This window comes from Pogona vitticeps, chromosome 5 (assembly GCF_051106095.1).
Source record: "Pogona vitticeps strain Pit_001003342236 chromosome 5, PviZW2.1, whole genome shotgun sequence".
Taxonomy (NCBI): domain Eukaryota; kingdom Metazoa; phylum Chordata; class Lepidosauria; order Squamata; family Agamidae; genus Pogona; species Pogona vitticeps.
Window position 1 is genome coordinate 115,626,295 of NC_135787.1, and position 18,035 is coordinate 115,644,329.

Below are 18,035 nucleotides of genomic sequence, written 5' to 3' on the forward strand. Positions count from 1 at the left end.
CCAACACGCTGGGCTCAAGAGCGCCCCCTCCCGCCCTCGCGGCGAAGAGGTCGGGCGGAGTTTCCCTTCTGCCTCTCCTAAAAATCCGTGCCTCCCAACTGCAAAACTGGAGGCAGCCTGAGGGAGCCATCTTGGGAAAGGAGCGAGAGGATTTTAATGCCGAATGTCGTTTTGCTCCTTATAATTATTGTTGTTGTTATTATCGCTACCCCGACCTTGGCATGGAAAGAGAGCTTTACACTGGTAGACGGTGTGAGGGTGTAGAGTACTGTTGTGCATTTATCGTTTGGAGCAATTCCTGCTTCAAACATTAACAGAAGTGAAGTAAAATTGGCAACTTTCCCCCTTCTATCGGGCCTCCTGCCCTGCGTCTTCATTAGTTACATAAGAGGAAAGAATTGAGGGGGTAATTAAAGAAGCCCTAAGATAAAAAGAGAGCACTTTAAATACAGCAGTAGTGTACAAGGAGTTGTTTTAGGAAGGTGTAGACTGGAAAACGAGGTACATTGGCTGAAATTGCCCTGCTCTGCAGCGACCAAAGGCTGGAAAGAAGAGCCCCCTTTCCTTTTCCACCGGGCCACCCTGAGGCAACTGGCAGGGATGTGTGCTTCCTTTGGTTACTCAGCACTTGGGCTGAGTTCTCCAGTTCTCAGCTGGGAACAACCCTTGGGCCAGCAGGGTGTTAATTAAGTACTTTGTGAACTACCCCAACTTAATTCATATCACTTTGTGGCAATGCACTCATGAATCAGGCTGGGCTCCTTCTTTATTCTTATTTTTTAAACAAGCATCCTCTGCTTGTGTGACCTGAAGAAATGTGATGGCATGCTTGCCCTGTTATGTGAGCTTCACAGATGTACTGTATCTGTGGGTGAGAGTAGCATTAGAGTGTATAAGCCATCTCTGAATATCATGTTCTCTGTGGCCACTACAGATGTTTCTGGTTGTCTTGTTTGCATTTGTAACCAGATGGGTCAGTGTTGAATGCATTGCTATAATATTAACGACATTGAAATGACAGATGTCTTCATGTGCTGTTCCTTGTCCCTTGGATCTAGTGTTTTTATGTGCATTCTAAATACCAGGCATCTCGTTTAGCGTTTGAAATATGTTCTGAGACCTACAGTATAAAACCTATCTGTCTCTTATAAGGGGGAATCAATGTGTCTTATTATTATACAGCCTGTATCTCCTGGTGAGAGCTAGTGTGGGGCAGTGGACAGAGCAATGCACTAAGACGCAAGAGAGCTGAGTTTAAATCTCTGTAAGCTTATGCGGTAGCATCCGTAAAACAACACCATAAATACATTGTATGCTTCAAAAACCCTACTGGCTGAAAGCAGCTTGACAGCACATTACATATTCCTCCTGCCACCAGCCTATTTATTCTAATTATTTAGCCTCATGGTGCCCAGAGTAGCTCAGAATTTATAGAAAGTCCCTGCTTGCTTCCATGTTCTCTTGGCTGTTGCATTCAGTTTCTACTTCAGAAATGTTAGCAACAAATACAGTATTAAACTTTTACAAGACACACTAAATAGATACAAGAACACAAATGTGCATCCTCATCCTCATGACTTGGATGGGCTGCAAGTATTTTCGGCATAGCAATAAGCTTCTGCCTCAGCTGAATCTCCACTGAACAACCAAAACTCAGAAAAGTGTAACAATTGTATTTACTCCCTGGTACCATGTTGGCACCCTGGGGATGACTAGCAGCAAAATGTGCGAACCAGCTCCATTTAAGAGGCCAGATTCAAAATCTAGCTGGTACAACAGTTTCATCCACATTTGATCATTTGATCTGTGAGGTCTTGCACACACAAGTCACCACTTCATGCTGGTGTCATAAAAGTATTAACTTGCATTAACTCAGAAGCTGAAATGGCTTCCTGACAGGGAGCTGATGGAAATACCTCGTCTGATTTACAATTTTTTTTACCACTATAGGCGTGGCAGTGACGTATGATTTCTGCCAAGAGGGCAGCGAGACCTATAGAGTCTTCACCCAAGACTGCTTTGTGTGGAGTAGTTAACATTTCAAAACACACTGTGAAAAATGTTCAGTAATATCACCTTTATTTCTGCATGCTGTGGTAATGGCTACAGTGTTGGTTTACATCAGGGGTTTTAAACTCAATTTACCTGGGGGCCACTAGAGGCTGAGGCTGGGTGAGGCTGGGCCGCATCAGATTTTCCGCCAAGCGGAGCAAGAGCCCGAGGAAGCCGCCCAGGAGTTTCCTTAGCCGACAGGTGGGCTGGCTGGCAGGCTGCAGTTCTGAATGGAGGGTGCAAGGGGTGCTGTCTTGGGAGAGAGCCAGCGAGCGAGGCAAGGCTTTTTTTTTACTCTTGACAGCAGAGGATGTGTGGGCGCTTTGGGGGGACAGGCAAGGCAAGGGCCACAAACTATAATCTGGGGGCCCGCAAATGGCCCCTGGGGTGCATGTTTGAGACCCCTGGTTTACATTGTCCCATTCGGTATGTGACATATACTATAATAGGATTTGGCTTTGGGGATATTACAGCAGATGTCATGTTTTAATATGTATGGTGGTATGTTAAAAACTGAATCAGGACAGAGTTGTACACTTGCAATCATTTGATACAGATTAATTACTAATTATAATATTAGGAAACTATGGTAGCAGGCAGTTAAAGTTATGCATTTCAAAGCTTTATTTACCTGCCACTAGAACATCAGTTATTCTAGAACTATGGTTTCATAAAATATAAACTTTAGCTCAGTAGGGTTCTTTGCATTTGAATATCATTTGAGGACTGAGAGTCCTCCTTAGCGCCAATTAGTAGGAAGTAGGATATGTTCTGCTTTAAGTTTCTGTTACTGCATAGCTGCAAGGGACTAAGTGACACCCATTAATTGCATGAATTAAACATAATCAACATGCTGAATACACATTACCAGCTGCTTAGAATTTGGTCTCTACTTTATATTACCATAATTAAATATCTTTTACAGATGAATATATAATCTTTAATATTTGAAGGCTAGAAATAATCAGCCAAACTGTCAGCATTGTAATATACATGTTTCCCAAGAGTTTTATTTTTAATTCAGTAGTTTTTTTAATATGGGGTGCCTTTTGCAAAACTCAAACCAAAATACAATAATGAGAATAGTAGCACTGGAAAAAGAACAGAAGGAAAAGTGAAAAAAACATATACTATATTCAAATAATAATTAAAATTACTACTACAGTATAACAATTATGCAGTATCGATCATATACCATCAGGAAACTTCCATGAACATAATTATAACCATTACTAATGATCTGTTTTCCTTCATTTATGTATTACTAATGCACCTAACATTTGCTTTAAGATGAGTTGGAATGTGATGAAGCACATTTATCAATGGATAATGTATTGGAAATTTTGGGCATGTCTTGATGCTGATTTTATTGTATAAACAAATCAGGTTTGTTAGTATAGCAAGAACAGGATTTGTGAAATTAAAAACAATGGCACCATATAGTGCCAGTGATCAGCTGTGCATAAACCTACTATTACTATATTTTAGAAACGGATGCTAAAATATTATGGGGCAACATGGTGCCAGACATTGTCTCTCCCTTTTATTTATTTATTTATTTATTTATTTATTTATTTATTTATTTATTTATTTATTTATCCCGCCCATCTGGTCTGTACAACCATTCTGGGCGGCTTCCAGTATAACATATATAAATTAAAATAGTACAAGAACATTAAAATAGCACAAGAACATAACTATCGTCACTCCTCTTTTATCTTTTCTTCTGTGAGTGATACCAATTGCCTTATTTAAACTGAAACTCAGAATTATCTCTGTTCTAATCTTGTTGGAGCTACTGATATTCTGTGTGACCTTTTTTATTAAGCTTTTTGGATATACTTCATCCTCTGTTTCACTCTACAGATTATAATGGATGTAGTCCAGAAATGCTGTTTACCACCATTGGTGAGGTATACAAGTTTAATCAATAAAGAAAGAAACAAATAATTTGATATTTTTGCTTCATTTGGGACACTGAACATGCAAAAGGAACAAGCATATTATGGATTTTAGTTTCATTGCATTTCAAAGTACAAGGATCTAATTATTACTTCTAAGGAGTGTACATGTTAAAGCAAATTTAATATCTAGATTATAGGTTCTTCACCTGTCATCCACGGGCCCTCAGGGGGTGCAATGCCCTCATAGGGGATCCACAAAGGTTTGAAGAAATGTTATGATTTTTGCAGTTAAAATATAAAGAAACAGTTAATCAATTAAAGCAAGAAAAAAAGGAAACTTAGAACAAAATCTTAATTTCTCTTGCTTGTTTGTGTAAAACTTGGCTTTTCCAACCTACCCCCTCCACTAAAAACAAGCAAAAGTGAAAATCACTTATGAAAATAACTGATAGCAAACAACTGTTTGATATTTCTTCGCACAATGAGAACATGCAAGTGAATGATGCTGAGTGGCCGAGAGACACCATATTACATTTATTGCTATTATGCAGACAGTCAGAAGCTGTGGGAAGAAAGAGTCGGAGTCAGTCAGTGTCAGTGTGAATTTCTTGATTGGACTTGGTGATCATGTTTCTTCTTAAATTTCTGCTGATAAAACTGTTTGGTTCTTGTCAGGTAAAGTGACTTTTTGATATAATCATGGTGAATTTAATACCAATACATTTTGGATGAGCCTCAGAATGGATCGCTGGCTGAATTTGAAACGTTAAAGTATTGATGATGTTGGTGAGGGTGTATCCTGTTTAAAGCAAAATTAAGCCTCTTCCAGTCATCTTAAAAAGTGTCACCATTATAGAAAGGAATGCCTGTTGATCAGCTTCACATATACAGGTCCTGAAGACAAGCAACCACCACACTGTATGTTGTGCTATGAGGTATAATCCAACGAGGCCATAAAACTGCCAAAATTGCTAAGACATCTCGATACTAAGCATAAAGAACATGACAGAAAGAGCATCGATTTTTTTTTCAAAAGCAAGAAGCATGAGCTTTGGGAAAATAAGGAAATGGTAAAAAAAATACTGCAATTGTAACAATAAACTGCAATGAGGGCCTCGGTTGAAGTTTCCAATACTGTAGCAAAAAAATTGAAAACTGCACACAAGAGCTGAAGAACTTACATTACCTAATACAAAAATCATGGTTTCTGCATTGATCAATGAGAAAGCTGCCAAAGACCTTTCCTCAATACCTTTGTCAAATTATACTGTTAAGAAGCAAATCAACAGTCAGTCAATATCAAGAAAGAATTATTAGAAATAATTTGCACTGCAATTGGATGAAAGCACAGACACAAGAAATAAAGTTACCTTACTGTGCTACATTAGATTTGAGCAAAAGATAAATGTTTTAAAAGACACACTGTTCATCTCCTGTTTGGTACACAACTACAGATGAAGAAGTATTTAACAGCTTAAATTAGTTTATAACATCTCATGACATGGATTGGTTGAAATGTGTTGGGATTAACAAAGATGCGACATGAGCAACGTTTAGAAAGCTTACTGCATTTGTAGCATGGATTAAGGAAATCATACCATGGGTCAATTGGTACGAAGCTCTAGTTGCCAAGAAAATACCAGAAAATTTAAAGCAGACCTTAAATTAATCAGTCAAAATTGTCAGTTTTATGAAAAGAAAATCACTGAATTCAATACTTTTTGAACAGCATTGCAAAGATATGGACAGTGAGCACCACCAACTTTTGCTACATTGTGAAGTTTGTTGGCTATCACAATGTAAAGCTTAGTCCCATTTCTGGCAATCGAGAGAAAAGATAAGATTACTCCTCATAGAGAAGCAATTTCACCTCAACTATTGTTTGACAGATTTTTCCTGGTTAGTCAAATCAGCATATCTGTCAGATATCTTCATCTTCAACTTAAATCCTCAAGGAGAAAATGTTACAGTTTTGAAGACAAGATCAAAGCAATCATCAAAAACTTGGAATTGTGGCATGGAACCAAAACTATGAGACATTTCCAAACTTCACAGATTTTCTTGGTTGCACTGACAAAGATTTGCCTGAGGAGGACACATCACTTATAGCACAAAATGTTGAAGATTTGCAGCATAGTTTCCATTAATGTTTCCTGTTCCTGGTGCAAGCAAAAACCAGAGGTGCTCACAGCAGCAGAAGAAGACAAGCTCATAGAAATATCCATGGATGGTGCTCTGAAACTGCAGTTCAAGGAACAGTCCCTTTCAAATCTCTGGGCTCACATACAAACAGATTTTCAGAAATGTTCAAAGAAGACTATGAAAGTATTGATGCCTTTTGTAACAAAATCATTATCTTCTCTTGTTTATCTTAAAAATAAGTATAGAAACCATTTGAAAAATGTAGAGTCAGAATTTAGAATATAGGTTTCAGCTATTAAGCCTGATATAAGAAGGCTTGTAAATGAAATGCAGCACCAGCCTTCTCATTTATTATATGAATATAATATGTTCCCTTCCCCCCCGACGTGTGTTTAATGAGGTACAATTTTGTACAAATGATATTCTTTTCATTTTCTACCTTTAATTTTCATGTGATGTTTTGTATAGGTGTGTCATATTAATGATTTTAAGTGCTTGCAACTTCATTTTTTTCAGTGATAATTAAAGACTAATATTATTATTTTAAATTTGTATGGAATCATTCCAATAAAAATATTTTAATAGGAGTTTGTGCATTAACAGATTAACTTATTTCTCCCGTCTCTCCAAATTTGGAGACCCTTCACGAGAGCCTTTAAATAAGTGTTTGATGCATTTTGGAGTTTTAAATCTTGGTGGTCTGCAGCAACAAAAGATATTTAAAGGGGGCCCATGGTTAAGAAAAGGTAAAGAACTTGTGATTTAGATCAGTGGTTGTTAGCTTCTTGGAGATTATGGATCCTTTTGAAAATCTGATTAAAGCTATAGACCTTTTCAAGACAAAAATGCACATAAACATGTATATAAGAAAATGTTGTGTACAATTTAGTTCTCTCTCTCTCTCTCTCTCTCTCTCTGGTTTTTGCACCCTGTTCACAGATCTCATAAATCCCATCTACAAATTAAGAACTAATCAGATTCCACAAATTTAATATTTTAAAGGTATCTTTTGTTTCAATTGACCTGGTGTGGAAGCCTTGACAAGTGGTGTTATACATAGAAATTCTGGATATAAAGAATGTTTTCTATCAGTATTGAAGAATTTCAAGCAGTGTCCCAATCTTTTTAAAGTTGTGACTCCCTTTTATAATAGCAAAGTAACCCACAAATGCCCCTGCCACATTTGCACGAAAAGGTATTTTAATGGGGTATACAGTGGATCCTTGACCTACGGAATTAATCCGTATCGGAACGGTGTCCGTAGGTCGAAATGTCCGTAGGTCGAAAATGCATTTCCCATAGGAATGCATTGAAAACCATTTAATCTGTAAACGGCCCAAGAACCCACCCACAAAAAAAAAACAATTTAAAAATTAAACCATACCTTTTCGAAGGCTTCCAGGGGTCCCCTGCCGGTGCCATCGCTGCTGCCAGAGGACTCCGAGGGCTTCAGCACCGCTGCCGGAGGCCTCTCAGAGCTCCCCTGCCACCGCCATCGCCGCTGCTGGAGGACTCTGAGGGCTTCAGCGCCGCTGCCGGAGGCTTCTCGGAGCTCCCCCGTCCCCGCCAACGCAGGCTTCCCCAGGTAGGCCCAGTCTACTGCCCAGGAAAGCCTGGTCGACCGGGCTTACCAGGGGAGGGCTTCCCCCGGTAGGCCTGGTCTACTGCCTGGGAAAGCCTGGTAGACTGGGCCTGCCAGGGGAGGGCTTCCCCTGGTAGGCCTGGTCTACTACCCAGGTCCCCCGCCGCCGCTGCTGGGAGCCTAGCCGTGCCGGGCAATCCCGGCCATGCTCGGACTCTTGGACTTCCCCCACCGTTTGACTCCCTGCAGCTTGGGGGGTCCATCTTGACCCAGCGCTTACCATGGAGTCTCAGTAGTGTCTGTGGTCCGTTCTGCCCATCCACATCTTTGGCAGATTGCCCAGCTGTGCTCCTATCTTGATGTTGGGGCACTCACCACTCTGGTCCATGCACTCGTAGTCTCAAGATTAGACAACTGTGTGGTTCTCAAGCCTCCCTAAGGAGTGCTTAGCACTCAGTCAGAGAGTTCAACAGGCCGCTTACCTACCACCTTTGTGCTGAAGCAAGTCCTAAGACCTCAGCAGTGCGTAGCATAAGCCCATTGAACAAGTCTGACCTTAAAAGAACACTTTACTTTTACCCAGTACTTCGGAAGTACAGACACATGGGCTTTGTGATTCCTTAGAACTCACAAAAGTTCAGTTAGGTAGGGCTCTTAAAGATAGCTAGTTTATGGCCCTCTCCACTCCCTGGATTTAGCCAGACCCTGCTGTTCAAGAGAACAGTCCTTTTGTAATAATTTTTATAATTAATTTTTTAGAAAAATAGAGTTTTATAGAATCAGTTTATATTGCTCAAGCTTTAGCAAAAAGAACATATTCAAAGATTATTACAGTTAAATAAAATAATTAATCCCCATTAAAATAATAAAAACACTACTAAGCTGGGCTAAGGTGGGCTAGCCCCACCTCCTTCTTTCTCTCCACTTACATTCTTTCTCCTTCAAGACACATACCCAAATCATAAAGTTCTTTTTCTCTCCCATCATCATGGAATAGAACTTCTGAACTTCTCCCACATAACCCATCGTCCATTTTCTACATTAACTCCTCCCTTCTTCTTGACACTTCATGGCTGTTAACCAATTAGCCTCAAGGAGCTATTTCATCTTCCTCCTTCCTCAATTCCCATGAAAATACAAGTGTTTTATCTCTTCTTCATCTTCTTTCATGGGTTCCTTGTCTGACCTTCAGCTTTATCTCGAACCACACTGTACCGGTCTTCAGAAAAACACTCTCATAGCACTTAGAAAAAAACATTCCAATGTCTCTCAAATCATCTTCACACAGAACCTGTCTGGCTCCATCTTACATTTCTCTGACTACATATCCCATACTGCTTCAACTCAATCACAAACTGTAATGAAATAATTTTTTACGTTCGATCCTGGGTGTGATAAGAACTTATTAAGCCCAAGCAGCTAGAGCTAAACTTGGAATCTCATCACTAATAGACATATGCCACCTTAGGATATTTAATTATTGGATTAAGTTAGCTCAAATGAATGACTCTAGGCTCCCTAAGACATGCCTCAATGAGCAAATGATTACACCCTCTCAAAAATCTTGGTTCTCAAATTTTTCAAAATTACTCACAAGCTATGGTTATAGGATTGAAGCTGTAAATGTTCTTAATCGCAATATAAAATGTTTTTAAACAAAAAGTTTTAAATACACTGTATTAGAGCTCAGGAGGACCTAGTCGCACTAGCACCAGTAAAATCTATGAAATGGCTGGCTGGGTCTAAAGCCCAGTTTCAGTAAGAAAAATATTTGTCCTTTACGATGAAAAGAGACTTGCATGTGGCCTTTACGCGACTCCATTTCAGACAAATGGATACAATGATGCAGAGGGGTCATTTTCTGGACATACCTGTACAAAATAGACTTTGCCCTGTGGAAATGATAAAGTTGAAGATCTTGCCCACTGTTTGTTGCACTGTCAGTTATATGCTAATATCAGAAAACATTACTTTGCCCTGTTCTTTAATAGGATAAGGACATGGGATGATGAGAGGAAAGTAGATGACTTTTTGTGTGTTCATAACACAGAGGGTTGCTCTTTATGCAGTTAAAGCAGCCTCCCTTAGAAAGAAAGAGTATTCAAAGAAATGTGTTTTTTTTACAATTATATAGCAGAGTTCTATAAGGATTTTAAATCAAGGCATTATGAGATTAATAGCAATTTATCTTAGACAGAAGAACTGACTGATATAATTCTGTGTAAAGTATTTGGTTTATATATGAAATACATATGATCCAATTTCCTTTTTTCGTGCAAGAGCTGATCCTTTGTAAGTTTATAAAATTCAATAATGTTATTGTATGTGGTGAATGATTGATGAAATTGTCCGTAGACTTCTTCAATAAAATTTGACTAGATTACTGTAATGCGCTCTATGTGGGGCTACCCTTGAAATTGATGTGGAAACTACAAATGGTCCAGAACACGGCCACCAGACTATTAACTGGGCTTAAAAAATATCATCACATTTCCCCCACTCTGGCAGCCTTACACTTGTTGCCCATTAGTTTCCGCATTGACTTCAAGGTATTAATGCTTATATATAAAGCCCTAAACGGTTTAGGACCTCGATACCTGGCACAGCGCCTGCTCCCACCTAGCTTTACTTGTGTCATTTGATCTAGCCACGTTGGGCGTTTGAGGGGCTTGACCCCAAGAGAGACCCAGAAGGACAGAACTAGAAACCGGGCCTTCTCAGCGGTGGCCCCTCGCCTCTGGAACACCTTGCCCCCTGAGATTCACCTGGCACCCTTGCTGGAATTGGACTTTGCTTACTTCTCTTTTTTGTTTGGATATTATCTGTTTTAATTCTTGTTTTATATTGCTCGGTCTGTAGAGTAGATTTGTTTGAATCTAGATGGGCGGGGTAAAAGCTAATTAAATAATTAAATAATTAAATAATTAAATAAATAAATAAATAAATAAATAAATAAATAAATAAATAAATAAATAAATAAAACATTAATATAAATTTTCAGAATATAATTCTATCCTACTATTTTAATATAATATAATATAATATAATATAATATAATATAATATAATATAATATAATATAATATACTACTCGACTATATTAATAATAACTTTAAGTCTGCCTATACAGTATCAGATAAAAATAGAAAAGGAGAAAACTGTCAAACAGTTTGAGTTGTTTTTTTTGTGGGGTGTGTGTGGAAATGACTTTCCCTTCATGTCTTCTCTCCCCTTAAAAAAAGTTAAATGAAGTACCTCTCCTCCTTATGCCCTACCCCGTGCCCTTCTCCCTCACCTTTTTGTCCCTCTTGCTTTCCTCCTCCATGATTCAGGCAGGACCCAGAGGCATCTCCCCTCTCCCTTCACTGTGCTGCCACATCACACCCCGAAGAACCAGAGACTTGGATGGAGCAAAAGACACCACTGTCACAGTGGCAACAACTTTTAAATCCTGCTGCCATCTTGGGTGTCAGCATTACCAGCATATACTGTATGCTAACCGAACTCAGGCCTCTTTGAGTTGGGCTAACGCTTGGTTTCAAAGAGTTTACATCAGTCCTCCAAAGGTGGAGGAGGATGAGCAGAGAGAAACAAGCAAGAGTGGCTTTTTCGGGGGGGGGGGAGGACAATGCACATGCATAAAAGGAAAATCTAACCAAGGGCTAAAGAAATAATTAAGAACACTAGGCTTTCTACATTTCCAATTCAGATTAAAATGATCTCTCTGTAGACCAAGAAGATAAAATAGCATTGCCTATATCATATTTAATTGATGTTGCTTTTCACTTACATTGTGCGTACTTTGACACCGATAATTTCAGCTAATTGATTATACTGTATATGGGTGCATCTCAGTTGTGCACCTAGTCACATACCCAATTATCAATTAGCTGCAACTGGCTGAAGCAGTTTATGCAAATCTTATGTGAACGGCAACAGAATCCCAGCCAGTAATCTACAGCAAAGGGTTTTTTAAAAAAAGGTAATATACACAATTAAATATGCCATTCGAAGCATTTGTAAAATAATATGTTAACATTTACATTCATTGAATTAACTCCCAAGTAAACGTACCGAAGATCAGGTTGTGATACTGGCCAAAATCTTATTAAATATGCTCACAAGTGTAACACAAATGGTGTAACCTTTGGAGGGAAATTTTAATAAGTTAGCAAAGACATTATCTGTTGTATACTGAGGCATACAACTTAGCATGCAACAAAATTATGTCTGTGTAGTCTTTGTAACTTGCAACAGTTTGCTGCCAACATTTCTGCCATTTGCAATACAGACCACTGTACAGAATAATACCTCAACCCATTAATCTTCAAGATGTGCTGGACCACAGTTCCCATCATCACCTCTAGCCAATATGTTGGTTGGCCATGCTGGCAGGAAAATGGGAATTGCAGCCCAACACATGTGAAGGGCACCATCTTGGAGAAGCATACATCCTGTCCCAAACTGGCAGCAATATTTGCCTCCCAAATAACTATGCTGATAGATTTGCTAATATAAACAGAGTTAACTTATGTAGCAATATTTGGATGTTACTGAGTTTTCTACGGTTCATCAGGATACCTCTTTGTTGTTCTTGTTATTTACTCTTTTTGGTTATAAAATGTTGTAACCTGAATAAGTGTCCTTGCTTCAGAATTGGATAGCTCAACACATAAATGTTGACTTGCCAGTTCTTTCTTCTATAATCTTTACATTATTACACATAGAGATGGGGGTATTCGTATCCGTAATACAAATACGAATACCCCCCGCACAGGTGGTGATAATGAGGGTCCAGCCCCACGGGGCCAGACCATCCACTCATAATTCTGCCACTGACACGAGCTCCGTGATCCTTCCTTTCACTCCGGAGCTCACGATTGGCACTCCACTCCTGCCAGAAGACGGGACGACAAGCCTCCTTGCCAGGTCGAAGACTGGCTTGCCAATCCCAAGCTCTGGAGTGATATGATTGCGGAGCTGGTGGCAGCAGTGGAATTGTGAGTGGACAGTCTGGCCCCAGGGGGCCGGACCTTTGTTATCACCACCTGTGTGCGGGCATTCCTATTCATATATGAATACCTTCATCTCTAATTATATGTCTGGTTTTCTGGGTAGAAAAAAAGAATATGGCAGTATGAGAGTACGTACTCTATAGAGGCATGCTATAAAGAAGAGAAATGGCAGCAGTTACTATGACAGATGGGAATATGGATGTAGAATTTTATAGGAGAAGCAGCTAAGGCATGCAGGATAAATTATAGGAAACTACACATTGTCAAAAGAGATGTACTATGTATCAGGGAAAAGAGAACACAGTTGGAAGGCAGGTAGCAGACTAGTTTGCAAATTTAATCACCAACCTCAGTTTCCCTGCTCCGCATATGCATTACTTTCATCCTATTGTTGCAGCTACTCAAACAGGATTTGCATGTCTGTGAAATGAAACAAAAACTGTCAAAACTTGCTCTGCCAGAGGCAAAAGTGGAATCAGTACAGTAGTTTCACACCCAGTGATATCTTGAATGTCTGTAGCCTGAAACTTATTTTAGAAACACATCTGGCTACCTGTATGAGAAAAATATAAATGCAGATACCTTGTGGGAAAGTACCTGTAACAACATCCTATGTGAGACAAAAGCAGCACATCTGTCCTGCTCTAGCTTTTGTCAATAGTAGTCTTATTCAAACTGTTTGCTTGCATATCAGAATGGGGAATGTAGGCCCCTCCAGATGTTGCACCTGCCATCATGCCTCACTGTTGGTCATTCTGGTTGAGTCTTATGGAAGTGGTAGTTGAACAACATCTGGGCACACACGTTCCCCATCTCTGCTTTATATATTGACTCACAGGCCTCAGAATGTTTCATCAACGGCCCTGCATTTTATAGTTTGGAGTAGGCAATTATGAGACTCTGAATATTTTTAGACTACAGCATAAAAAATCCCTTAACTTTGGCTGCATGGGCTAATGCTGACAGCAGTGGTGTTACCTGAACATGGGAAGAAATTGTGTGACCAGAGTAAACCTATGTAATTAATGCTTCTGTACATCATCAAGATGATTTGCACTGTGGGGAAGCATCTAATACTACACAGGAAGCATACAGAACAGGTGTTCTTTTTTTATCTTGTTTTACTTCCTTACTAACTTTCTTGGACTTATTTGAGAGTCAGACCTGCCTCAACTTACCCAGTTCTAAATTGCTTTTAGATACTCTCTCCTTGTCACTGATCTTCCAGTCCTGACTTCCCCTGAAGTCTTAGACTCAAGTCCTACAGTGTCTTCTCAAAGGTAGGTCTCGTAGGGTGTAATATTTTCTGAAACAAAGATTTTTTTAAATGATTAAAGCTGCGATCCTATATACACTGAGTGTTTCAGATTTGTTTGTTTGCACTGCAAGCCACTGGGATATTGCTGAATGAAATAAATGTCAAGCAATCATGCTGTCTAAAGAAACAGGGTAACTAATTTATCCTACAATGAAACAGACACCATGACCCCACTGATGGCCAGGATATGTGCAAGATATAAAGCAATACCTCAACAAAGAAAATATAGAGTTTGTTGCATTTAAAAATTTATAAATGTGAATGTATTATACAGATTGCTATTTAAAGAAGGCAAGGATTTAGCATTTTAATATTCTTGAAAGCAAAATATTAGCAATTGCCTTAATAATAAGCACTTGGTTAATGAAAATATCTGCCTTGCAGCCTGAAATAGTAATTTTCCTTCCTTAAGAAAAATAGATGAAAAAAGCAGCTTTGTAACTCTGTAGAACAAGGAATCAGTGTCTATGGCCTGAAGCCTTTATGTAGTTACTTTCTATTAATCAGCAATGAGGAAGAAAATCTGTGTGCTGTTTAATTGGCTGAGAAACTAGGCCTATATAATAAAAGGGATTTCACTCAGTGATAATGAGCAGCTGCTTAGTAGTGTACTGTATATGTAACTGCACTAAGCAATTTCTATAAAATATAAAATATTGTTAACTTTCTCATTCATTGTACTGACATAAAACTCCTTGAAAGTCTCAATTAACACAATGGAATGCCACCTTATTTCAAAGGCAGTTTAAAATAACTATTCAGAATACTTATTATTATTATAATATATAGTGTTACAATTTGTCATACTTTTATTCCTCATACATTTTTATACAGGCACACGTTTTTTTGCATTATTTACACTTAAGTAGACCAACATAAATTTGACCCAATTCCGGGAGGCAATGGAAGACAGGAGGACCTGACGTGCTCTGGTCCATGGGGTCACGAAGAGTCGGACATGACTGAATGACTAAATAACAATAATAGAGTCTATCTAGATGTCAACTGGGAACTGGTCCCAGAATACTGCTCAGCTTTTATGAATGAAAGATAGAGGGCTCCTAAAAAGAGGCATGTAGCTGCCTTTAAATTAAATTAAGCAGCCAGGTATAGTAGATTATTGGCAAAAATTATTATTTTTATTTATTTAAGGGGCATAGTGTACCAAAGAACCATGTGGCATCTAGGACTGACAAACGTACTACAGCGTACAAAGACCAACTTTTTCAGGTGCATAGATGCAGCTTCAGAACTTAATAAGAGTGAGGATTTGATTGGGGGAATTAAATTTAAATGCAGAATTATTAATTTTGACATAATGACGTATAATGCACACAGCAACTCTTCAGAGGCAGAGTTTAGATTAGTACTTTATAAAAAGTAAATAATTACTGTTCCATGACACCCCTTCCTCCCTATTATAATTAAAGTTTCTCCTTTCCGGAAAGTAGCAGGATAGATGCTTTTTCAACGGCTTTTTCATAAAGTGGAATGTTAAACCATTAGTCAGACAAAACACAGACCTCTCATAACAGCCTTGTCCCAATCCAGTAAAGTACTCACAAAAGCACACAAGGCAGTATTTGAACCAGGCAGTATTAATTCTCCGTATATTGAAACCACACAAAAACAATTGTAGAAGTTAGCAAGAAGTGAACCGTTGCCTTTAAACAGAGTAAAATTACCCTTTGTTAAGTTAGAAACATAATTTATTTTATTATTTATTTATTTAAAACATTTATAGCTCTTCTTATATCACATGATTTAAAATCAAGCAATTTAAAACACAAAATCAAACCAATAAAACCATTGCTCTAAAGCTTGCACAGGACACAATCCTCAAGCCCCAAAGGTTCTAAGAAATAAGTATTTTTGATGTAGAAATTACACCTACGTCAGTGCCAACTGAGCTTCCAGTTGGGATGCTACAGCAGAAAAAGCCTTGCCTGCCCAGTTTTTCCACATAACTAACTGCTCTCAATTATGGGACACAGAGTGTGCAGGTTTATAAAGGGAAATGCATTCCTTCAAATATCCAGCTCCCAAGCCATGTAGGGCTTTGTAAATCATTGTCAACACCTTGAACATGACTGGAAGTGTATTGGCAGCCAGTGCAAATACTTCAGAACTGGTGTCACATTCCTGTTAGGAGTCTATCTGCCGTGTAGTGCACTTGCTGCAGCGTCCATGTCATCTTCAAGGGCAGCCCCACATAGAGTGCATTACAGTAGTCTAATTGGGAGGTTCCCTGGGCATGAACTATTGTGGCCAGGTTATTCCTGTCCAGGGATGGTTGTAGCTGGCAGTCCAGTTGAAGCTGGCCCCTGGCACTCCATGACACTGAGCTGACACGAGCCTCCTATTACAAAGATGAATGTAGGAATAACCCAAGACTACACATCTGCTCCTTTAGGGGGTGCATGACTCAATTCATAACAGGTTTTCTTCTCAACTCTCAGATCTGGGAACTAACAAAGGATAGAACCTCCATCTTGTCAGGATTCAGCTTCAATTTATTGGCCCTTATCCAGACCATTACAGCCTCCAAACATTGGTCTAGCACCTGCACACCTTCAGCCAACCCCAAAGATAAAGAGATGTAGAGCTGAGTGTCATCAGCATATTGATGGCACCCAATCTCCAAACTCCTAATGATCTCTCCTAGCAGCTGATATAAATATTAGACAGCATGAGAGAGAGAATGGATCCCTGTGATACACAATTTAATCACCATGGGGCTTAGCAGAAATCCCCCAATGCCACTCTTTGGAATCAGTTACAAAGAGAAGAATGAAACCACCATAGTACAATGCCTTGCATTCGCATTCCATGGAGCCTATCCAAGAGGATACCATGATCTAGAGGTCCAGGAAAATTACCAGGGCTGTGCTCCCTCTGTATTTAGCCCAGAGCATGTCATAACTCTGGGCAGTTCAGGGCATTTCAGTATCAAAACCCAAAAGGAAACCAGATATATTGTTGAAAATGGAGACTCCCTGGTCAGATGGCACTCATGAACTACTAGAGAAGAGCAAACAACATACTGTATATGAATAGCATAATCACTAATAAAGAATCTGGGTTAAAACTGAAAGAACATCTGTTTGCTGATGTATACACAAGGAAAAGGAAAGCCCTCTGCTATACAATACATATACAGTAATTAGAACATGAAATGTAAGAAGTATGAATCACATTGACAGTACAGTAAGTTCAAACCATTAAGGAAGGGATGGAACATTTAAACATTGCATATTTTGGTGTGACTAAAGTGGACTCAGAAAGGATTTTTTAAAACAGATAAATATAAGCGTTTACTTTGGAAATGACACACTTAGAAAAAATATGTGGCAGAAATAGTGAGGTGAGATAATAGCATGTTCTATGTTGGAGGAGAGCATTATGGATGCCATGAACCATAACAAAATATAAATAAATGGGCTCCAAATTGAGTTTCAAGTCTCACTGCAAGGTAAAATTATTTAACTTTTAACATATAAGACTTTATGGAAAGGATAATAATGCTAGGAAAAGTACAAGACAGTAAGAAAAAAGGGGAGGCTAATACAAAATGCATTGACTCAGTAAAGGAAGCCGTAGCCTTGAGTTTGCTAGACCAGAGAAGGGTTGTTAATGACAGGACCTCTTGGAGGTTACTAGTTAATAGGGTTAACACAAGTTGGAAATTAGCTATTATCTTACCAATTTTATACATTTCGTAGGGCTAGCCTTAGGTCTGATTCAGGAATAATCATACAGCCTTGTGGCACCTTGAAAACTAACACTTTTTTTGATATATGATGTTGTAGACTTCAGCTTGGTTCTTCATACGCATTTGGCACAATTAAACGTTCCAGTCTTTTAAGGTGCCCAAAAAAACCACCCCTTTACGGACAGATTATTAAGAAAAATTACATGCTTTTTTGTTTAACTCTCACTGAAGAACCAAATGCCTTATGAAGTATTACCACAAAGTGTTGGAAACACATTTTAAATATAAATTGAAACTTAACAACCGCATTT